Source organism: Drosophila albomicans, chromosome 2L (assembly GCF_009650485.2).
Source record: "Drosophila albomicans strain 15112-1751.03 chromosome 2L, ASM965048v2, whole genome shotgun sequence".
Taxonomy (NCBI): Eukaryota; Metazoa; Arthropoda; class Insecta; order Diptera; family Drosophilidae; genus Drosophila; species Drosophila albomicans.
This window is the reverse complement of record NC_047628.2, coordinates 524,145-533,119: the sequence shown is the minus strand read 5'-3', so window position 1 is coordinate 533,119 and position 8,975 is coordinate 524,145. Positions and strand designations below refer to the sequence as shown.

The 8,975-nt window shown below is 33.0% G+C and overlaps 2 long non-coding RNA genes across 2 annotated transcripts; both read right to left on the bottom strand.

Moving 5' to 3' along the window:
* Window positions 1–528: 528 nt before the first annotated feature.
* LOC127565063 (uncharacterized) lies at window positions 529–1,316 on the bottom strand. The gene is made up of 4 exons (XR_007954475.1): window positions 1,183–1,316; window positions 861–1,129; window positions 645–804; window positions 529–589 (listed from the first exon to the last, which is right to left on the bottom strand). It is a non-coding gene; the product is annotated as an uncharacterized LOC127565063 (long non-coding RNA).
* A 3,716-nt stretch (window positions 1,317–5,032) lies between these two features.
* On the bottom strand, window positions 5,033–5,429 carry LOC127565065 (uncharacterized). The gene is made up of 2 exons (XR_007954477.1): window positions 5,180–5,429; window positions 5,033–5,128 (listed from the first exon to the last, which is right to left on the bottom strand). It is a non-coding gene; the product is annotated as an uncharacterized LOC127565065 (long non-coding RNA).
* Between the last annotated feature and the right edge of the window lie 3,546 nt (window positions 5,430–8,975).

The window sequence follows — 8,975 nt, the reverse complement described above, 5'->3', positions numbered from 1 at the left end:
GAATGTGAAGTGTGGCACTACTGGTGGGTGGCAACGAGTGGCAACGCGAGCTTAGTGAAAGGATATGGCAGCACTGATAATGAAAGCAAGATCGACGAGAAGCAGTTGGTGTGTCTGCGTTGATAGAAACAGTTGTCCTCAAATCGTGTTGAACATTATTCTGTTTAATTTATCATTACTTCATTACTTTTATATTTTCTATCAATAAATTACTCTACTTTGTTACATATATATATATATATATATATATATATATATATATATATATATAAGATAGAATGTAGTAGTAACAATAATTTAAATTTAACAAATAATATCAATAAAAACTAAACTATTCCACGCGCTTTCTTCTTGTTGCACGATCCTTGGTATGTACAAAAAAAATTGTTTAAGAAATGTAAGATGTAGTAATAAAGTAAGAAAATAGTAAAGTAATAATAATGTAGTAAATTAACGATAATTAAATTTTAACAAATGATGTATATCAGATAGCAACTAAACTAATTCACACGCTTTCTTTTATTAACACGGTCTTTGGCATGTACGAAAAACTATGTTCATGTACAATTGTATTTTAGGTGGCAAATATCTAGGAGGAGAAAGGTATTAATTTTATTTCACCAATAATAGAAATATTTTCTTACTTTTAATTATTGCTATAAGGAAGCACTTTTCAGCGCTTGGCTTTGTGCTGGTTCCTTTCCAACTATATAAGGTAGCCAATTCGTCAGAAAATACGTTTCGAATTGCTGCCCTCAAAAATTGAGTTGGTCCTTCTCCACCAGTTTTCCCTATAAATTGTTTCTAAAAATTTGGTTATTTATAGCAAATTAAAATTGATTGACATATACAATACTTACAAATTGTTGTAATTTTCATTATCCTGCTGTACGTCGTTATCAAAGTTGGTAATTTCATTGATGTTGGTGAATGAAGTCTGGCAAATCATCCGTGAGTTGCCCTCTGGTGCTGTGAAGTTTTCTATTTTCTAATTTTACGGTAATCACTTCCTCTGCCAATTTGGTAATAGAAAGCTTTAGCTCCACAACTTCAGCCTTTAAAATTCGGTTTTCTTTTTGTATTTTAAGTAATATATCAGTTATTTTGTCAAATCTGGCATCATTTTGCACTAAAAGTAATATCGTTATTGAAAGATATTGTATTTAATTATGCTCTACTTACATGATGTTGAATTGTTCAATTGTGCGTATTGAAAATTTTCCGATGAATAATAGTTATCAGACATTGTGCACAAGGGGTGTAAATAAGAAACTAAGGGTCGCAGAATTACGTAAACATATAATTTTTTTTTAAGAATATCGTTTACTAAAAACTCAATTTTGTCATCAAATGTTATATCAGCCGCACAATACATTTGAAAATTATTCGACTCAATTGGTTGAAGAAAAGCTTGCGTCAAGTTATTTACTGCCATTCCAAAAAAAAACTGGCATATTATTACAGTTCTGTATTTCAGTAATCTTAAGAATTTTATTTCCTACTAAACAAAAATTATCGGGTTCTCGGACTGAGAAAATAACACCTTTCACATTTACATTTTATATTTTTCCCTTTTTAGTTTTTCCAAAACTAGCATGCAATTCATATCCTACTTCCTTCTCTAAAATATAGCTACTTTCTACATGTCTTTTATAAATTTCTACTGCTACACTATCACCTTTCCTAACCTTTCGTTTAATTTTACTTAAATGGTTCTCAAATTTAAATGCGCTTATACTTTCTAGAGATCCATAAAGCTTGGCATCTTCATGAATATGTAATAATGAATGAAAATTATAAATTATGAAGGATAAATCATAAAGCCTTGGTGTATCAAACACAAAAGATTTTCAGCACATGAATTGTTAAGCTTACAGTCATATTTATCTAAAAGAATTCTTAAGGCTAAAGATCATTTTAAAAAATGAGCATACCTTTCTGCAGTAAGAACTTCTTTTAATATAAAAGGTCCAGTATAAAGAACAAATTGTCTAAGCTCTGTTGCCTTCCATCTGTCTAGTTCTTTTAAACTTCGAGGTTTTCTTTTAAATTCCCTTGTCATGTTGTTTCTATTAAAATGCAACTCTTTTGAAATAGAATCGATTTTCCACGATGTTAACGAAAAGTCTGCACCTTTTTTTTTTACCCATGCATTCAACAATGTCCGCATCACACCTAAACATATAACGTGCATATAATCTAAAGAACATTGTGATATAATATCAATATTTAACATTTCTAATGGAGATTGCTTTAGGTGATGTTCTGGCTGAGTCCTATTTCTGAAGGAATAATTAGTTCTAGGTGAATTAGTGATTTCTGGTTTTTGAGTACACCTGCCACATGAATAGTATCCACTATGTCCCTTAGTTCCCAAAATATAAGACTTTGCCGGTGCATCCATTACGAAACAGCGAACAGAAATTTAGTACAAATTATTAGAAAACAAAAAACCCTCTTGCATAACAATTTTCAACTCAGAAATAAATTCTTGTAAATAATTCATCGCGCAACTTGGCTTAGAAGTTCCTTCATACACGCCAACAAGGAAAACGTAGGTTGTGTCTGCAACGCTGGCCAATATTGGCCATACTTGTTTAGAGCTGCTTTTGAGCAAGGGAAGGCCATTAATACCGAAGTCCAAAACCAATTTCGGTAACTTCCAATCTTGTAGAGTCAAAAAGTCCGTTAATCCGCATTTTACTACGTTCCTTCTCCAACTGTTCTCTGAGTAACAGAGCCAGGAGTCTTCAAAATGGTTCTAGCGTCTTTTGGCACTGTTATATTGCACTTTCGTAATATTGAGAGCAATGCATTAAGTGCAGCAAAGCTTACTCCAAATTCGGTAGCCCATTTTGACATTTCTTCGCACAAACTTATTATTTCGTTTTCACTTTCACTTTTATTTTCACTCTCACTATTGAAATCACTCATAATAGAACTTTTTTCACTTGACGCGCTTGAGTCGTTATAATTTTCAATGTTATTTTCTGCGACAAGTTCTTCATTTGTGTCATCTGCCATGTATTCATTTTTTTTAATGCAGACAACACAATGTCTTTGCTTAATAATTGTTTGGCTTGTTTTTTTTGCCAATTTTCTAATATTTTTGGACGACATATTCTTTTCACTTTACCTAATCTCACTGAGCTCACAAAGTTACTAAAACTGAGTTTAAAAATGCAGAACATTTCAGCAACCCCTTAAAATTTGGTGAAAAGTAGTTTGAAAAAGATCAACGAGATAAGGCAGAGAGCAGAATGTTAGTGCAAAGCAACAAATAATCTCATTTCAATCATCTGGATGACCAATTTTCGACTGCTTTACAATTTTGTTTTTGCTATTTTATAAATCGTATATGAAGATCATTTACGACTCATTTTCGATTCATTTTCTAGTCGCGCATAAAAGGAATCTTTTTTTAATCATTTCAATGGCTCGAAGAAGACTCGTCAAGGTGATTAATTCAAAAACGATCTTCCAATTGCTGGCTGGGTACATATGTTAAAAACAAACGTATGTATGTATATATATATATATGTACATGTCGAAGAATTACAGATATAGATATGTTTAGTTTGAAAGTTAACGGAAAGTATGTTAGGTAACATAATGTTAAATGGACAAAGCATCATTTGATACAAGCTCAAATGAGCATGGCGCTTGCAGTTCTTTGGCTGATGCAATAGAGACAATGTAAGAATGCTGACGAAATAGTTGTGGTGAAATAGAAGAATTGGCGAAGAGAGACAGATGGTTTCGAGTTACGAGACGAAGAACATTGCAAGAGACTTGCTGTGCGAAGTGCCATTAAAAAGAGATCATGCAAGGATATGAAGAGCCAATCACTCCTGTGCCGAATCCTTATTCTCCGACATACATATATATTATATATTATACATAATACATAATTCATTCAAGTGTAAGATGAGACGCTAATAAAACGACATATGTATGTATCTCCGCCGAACAAAAAATGCCATATATCCGCGCGGGGATATGACGTTTCAAGGCGACATATGTACATATCTTATCATCTAGGTGTTCATACGGACAGACGGGCAGACAGACGGACATGGCTAGATCGTCTCGGCTATTGATGCTGCGCGTATAATCACGCCATAAATAAATAAACACAGAACCGTTCAAATAAGTCCATAGATCACTAAAACAATGGCACAAACACTCTTCAAATAACTGAAATCATATTATGTATGTATACATATATATGTGTATATGTACATACTATGTTTATTTTCGGTAAAATGCAATACTAATCGTAAAGTCTCACATCTCTAATTAACATTGCTGACTGAGTCGCAATTGTCAACGCTTTGCTTTGCTGTCTTAGGCTGCCGCTATGCTTGCTGTTTTATAATTGCTGTTGCCTTAACCGTTACTGTTTTATTTATTGTTTGCTTTCATTTGAGTCAATTACGACAAACGGAGATTGTTAATTGTTTTGCTGCTATGCTGATGCTGCTACAGTGGCCGCGCTCAAGATGAAGACAAACAAGTTACATCCTGTCCTGACCAAGCTCTTTATTGTTCTTTGTAGATATTTACTTTTCGTCCCCTTTTCAGACCATGTATATATAAATTTTTTGGGTATGGTATGTCCTTGATTGTATGGCCAATCTAAAATTTCCAAAATATAAAACTTCGATTTTGAATTATTATAAAGTCGAATTATAAAGTCTGAATTATCCAATATTTCGTAGTTATTTTTATTATTTTTTACCCGGTACAAAAATTAAAAATAACTAAATCTGCACCTTCTTATATATATTAATTTACATCATTTAAATATTCTTGAAATAATTTCATAGTATATAAAATTGATACATTACAATCGCAAATACATATGAGTATTATATATTTATACACTCGTACATGTGTAGATTGGTATGGAATTCTGAAATTTTCAATATCTTTTTTATGTTTTATTTCTTCTTAAATAGTATGACGTAAAGAGGTTTTATATTTTCTCTATCTACCGGATCTATTAAAGTCGATTGGATTGATTAAACCATTTCATTGATGTTTTTTATATTTTCTTCTGTTCTTTTTTTTTTTGCTGTTACAGTCACTTGTAACTGCTTATTGTTTGGCTTTTCGACTCTGTTGGCTGATGTGTGTGTGCTTTTGGTCAATAAACGGTGACTCTCAACATAAATACCTCTGTTGTCATCTGCGTTTGCATTTAATGGTGCGTTGAATATTTCATTTGTCCACCTATTCATCTTCTTTTGTGTCTCTCTAGTTCGCCTATTCTATGATTGTTTTTTTTGGTTTGGCTTCAATTTTCTACCGTATTTTTGCGTAAACTTTAATTGGTTGTCAGTTCACTGGGGTAGTTAGCTTTAATCAGCTTTTTGTTTTTTTTAGCTAATTTTATGTGCGTAGATCTATCGCTTTCGTCAAGTAAGTGATAATATGAACAAGGGCCTACTAGACATATGGAATAAAGTCAGTAAAATTAGGAGTTTTGATTGCTATATGAATATTTATTTACTTTTTTCACGAAGCTAAGCCAACATCTCTGACTTCATAAACTATGTATATATACAATCTAAGTATATATATACAAGATTAGTCTGAACAACGAATACAAATGTACATATACATATATATATGTATGTATATATCGCCTAGTCTGTGTGCCTCAGATACTAAAAGATATAGAAAATTATTTGATCTGCTACATTTGTTAAAATTACACGCAGATTAACTTTCTTCAACCGCTACTCATTGGTGTAAGCCTTACACCTTACACTGTAAGGCCATTATATCCTGCTAGAAGGCAGGAGAAAGCAGAAAAAGTCTGCGTACAAACCTCACGCGCAACTTTGATGTTAAATAAAAATAGTTGTATTGAAGATATTGGCTTTATTTTTTTTTTAAATTAACAACATATCTATTATGAAAAAATATAACCAGTCTTCATTTATTTCCATCAGCAACTTTTTTAATTAAAATCAAAAAACAAAAAATACACCTGTTTTCAAATCAGAAAAAGTCTGCGTACAAACTTAAATTAGTTAAAAAAAAGCCATTTATTGATAAAACATTACAAAAATTAGTACGAGGTAGGATAAATAGGAAGGTTTATTGTGCCAATCATGCGTTTTGGCATTGATTAAACCAATTTTTGGTGAATTCTGGTGGTATTTCGATCCACTCATCCAAAATTGCTCCCGAGGGAGGAAACCGTTCGTCAAACTGGACCAAAAAGGGAAATCTCAGCGGGAAATTGTCGAAATTGTTTTTAAAACGCATTCAATGATTAAAAAAGTCCAAAAAAATTGGAATCAAACCGGCGCTGTTCAATCAAAGCCACATTCTGGTAGGCCTCCAAAACTGACCGATCGAGAAGAGCGGGAGGTTTTGAAGTCGGTAAGGCGTAATCCTGGGTCAACAGGATCATCAGCGTCAATAGCCGAGCTAGATTGATGCATTTAGGGATCTTATAATCTATAAATGACCAACATTTAGTAATTTTGTCTTAATCTCACTTGGTTGAACATAATGCCAAGGGCAAAAGAAAGACAGTGGCAAGTCATTTTTATTAATCATACAAAAATGTATAAAGAACAAGTTAGAAAGCTACAGTTGAGTGTGCTGGATTGTGAGATACCCGCTACCCAATTTGAATAAAAGCAAAATATTATTTTTAAAATATAACGAAAATACTACTAAAAATATGCCAAAGGTATATTTGGTATATCGATATAGTACCACATTCAAAATATACCATAGACGGCACAATGTACCAGATTGTCGGCCAAAGCATACAAAAGTATTTCTTTAATACCTTCCACAATTTTTATCTGATCGCAATCAAATTTTTAAGGACTCATAAATACTATAGTTATTATCGTATACACAAAAAAGAAGATCTAGCTTTAAAATTACGCTTGTTATTCGATTTTTTTGATTTGCGGGGGCAGGAATGGGCTTGGCAAAAATTTGAAACAAACTTAATCTGCGTGCAAACATAACAAATGGTTGTTTGTATGGACAAAAACGCCTTCTTACTGGGGGTCTGAGTTGCTTTATACGACAATCTGGTATATTGTGCCGTCTATGGTATATTTTGAATGTGGTACCATATCGATATTCCAAATATACTGCTCGGTATATTTTTAGTATTTTTGTAGTATTTTCGGTATATTTTAAAAATAATACCGCAATATTTTGCTTTTATTCAAAATGGGTAGCGGGCATCTTTCTTACTTGTTTTTGAATCGATTCTATCTAAACATGTAAACATTGTAGAGATGCTCAATACGCTAGGAACAACTTTTGGATGCTTTCTCCCCTTTGGATTCAGGGTTATGAAGCGTATGGAGTATTAAGCTCTTGACTGGCTCTCAGAAGGGCAAAAGGCCAATACACTTCTGTCTATTGCTTCGAATGAGCTTTCAGCTCCTGATGATCTTCCTTTTTGTCTGTACTTCTTGCTTCTGAACTATTGTCATTTACCTCTCATCTTCTTAACCCTCGGTATTTACTGAAGTTCTACATAACGACATAACGTCGAAGATCCTATTCCTGCTTCGATTTTGTTGGTAGAGTTGGAGATGGGTGAAGAAATTCAATCTTCACTGATTAAACAGATTCTTGTTTTAATGCTTGCCCCTGATACGACATCTGATGATGTTCGCGCTTATTTTAGGCCCAAATGTAAAGCCAGTGTTAAGATGGACAACTTTAATTGCACTTACAAGGGAGAAATTTACTTATTTAAAATAAGGGCAAGATTAAACAAGATTTGCTGCGAAGAGGTTTCGCAGGAAGACATATTAATTAAGGAAAAATCAAATTGCAAAATTTACTTGTTGACTTTTTTTAAACATAGAGTAAACTCATAAAATTTTTGGATTTTTAATCACTGAATGCTGTCTTTTAACAGAACTTGTTGTTATAAAACTTGATTTTTCTGCAGGTACAGGTGGATTGCCGAGTGCCTAGCTAAATTGGCAACGTACCTACGGATAACAAAAACATTTGAATTTTCCAGAAGCGGTAAGATGCAGAGTAACTAAAATATAAAACAAATACTAATCACAGTTAAGTCAAAATGGCGGGACAAAAAAATGTACCAGCAACCAAGCCGTATTAACAGTTCATCTAACATAGCCAACTAGAAGGAAATAAGACAAAATCAGCAGCCAAGGACTGTTTTCTTCAATTGATCATTCATCAAAAATTGCAGGAAATAGGAATGAAATCATGGTACGTATGAAAATGGAGCGTAGACCAGCAGATATTCTCCAAATCGAAAATCATTGTAGGATTGCAGTAAGTCATATATGAGAAAACAAATATAGAACAAGAGTAAGTAAAAATAAACTTTATATGCGCGCAGAAATTACAAGCGTCGTCAAAAAAATTATATCTACATATCTTAAAGTCTCTGGGATCAAATATTTCAGACAGACAGACGGACATGGCTGTGTTGTCACAAATATTGATGTGATTCAAGAGTATACTTCATGGTGTCAGAGATGACTTCATTTGCTGGAGGTGCAAAGTTAAACTACCCTTTTAGTAAGTGTAACAAGTACATTTTTTTTCTTTATGTTACAACAACTAACTGCTTTTTCTTCTTTTTCAGCATTTGCTGCAGCAGATAAATTTGTATCTATAGGAAGACCGATAAGTTAATATTGCTCGAAAAGTTGTAACTAGAGATAAATCTAAACCTAATAAAAATCACATTATTCTTGAGGCGGAAGGCAAGCAAAGAAAAACATGAAAAGGCACTAAGCTCCGGAAGGCTGTCTGAAAATAAATGTGGAAATCAAGTTGTGGGGTGGCGTTAACGTCTACTATAACGTCAAAAAATTCACGTTAGCACCTTAAACGGTCGTCCTCTTTAGAATAGAAATGCTAATAATAAAGTAGCTGATACTTGAACTACATAAGAGGTTTACTGAAATCTTCTCTCGTTCTCACGATATGCAAATTGT